This window comes from Saccopteryx bilineata, chromosome 8, assembly GCF_036850765.1.
Source record: "Saccopteryx bilineata isolate mSacBil1 chromosome 8, mSacBil1_pri_phased_curated, whole genome shotgun sequence".
In the NCBI taxonomy this organism is placed as follows: domain Eukaryota; kingdom Metazoa; phylum Chordata; class Mammalia; order Chiroptera; family Emballonuridae; genus Saccopteryx; species Saccopteryx bilineata.
Window position 1 is genome coordinate 79,247,674 of NC_089497.1, and position 654 is coordinate 79,248,327.

At 46.6% G+C, this 654-nt stretch overlaps 1 non-coding gene across 1 annotated transcript; it reads left to right on the top strand.

The window, feature by feature from the left end:
- The first annotated feature begins 201 nt into the window (after window positions 1–201).
- On the top strand, window positions 202–277 carry TRNAT-UGU (transfer RNA threonine (anticodon UGU)). Its single transcript has one exon. It is a non-coding gene; the product is annotated as a tRNA-Thr (tRNA).
- Window positions 278–654: the final 377 nt, after the last annotated feature.

Consider the following 654-nt stretch of genomic DNA (forward strand, 5'->3'; position numbering starts at 1 on the left):
TCAATGTCACTAATCATCAGAGAAATGCAAATTAAAACCACAATGAATTACTACCTCACACCTGTCATTAACAAATCAACACACAATAAGTGCTAGTAAGACTGTGGAGAAAAGGGAACCTTGCTGTAGTGCTGGTGGGAATACAGAGTTTTGCAGTCACTGTGGGAAACAGTATGGTTTTTCATCAAAAATTAAAAATGAGCCCTGGCCAGTTGGCTCAGTGGTAGAGCATTGGCCTTGTGTGCAGGAGTCCTGGGTTCGATTCCCAGCCAGGGCACACAAGAGAAGCGCCCATCTGCTTCTCCACCCCTCCCCCTCTCCTTCCTCTCTGTCTCTCTCTTCCCCTCCTGCAGCCAAGGCTCCATTGGAGCAAAGTTTGCCCAGGTGCTGAGGATGGCTCCATGGCCTCTGCCTCAGGCGCTAGAATGGCCCTGGTTGCAACAGAGCGATGCCCCAGATGGGTGGAGCATCGCCCCCTGGTGGGCATGCCGAATTTATCCAGGTTGGGCACATGCGGGAGTCTGTCTGACTGCCTCCCTATTTCCAACTTCAGAAAAATACAAAAAAAATAAAATAAAAAATAAATTAAAAATGAAATTTTCTTTTAACCCAGCTATTCCACTTTTAGGAATACATCCTAAGAATACCAGATCA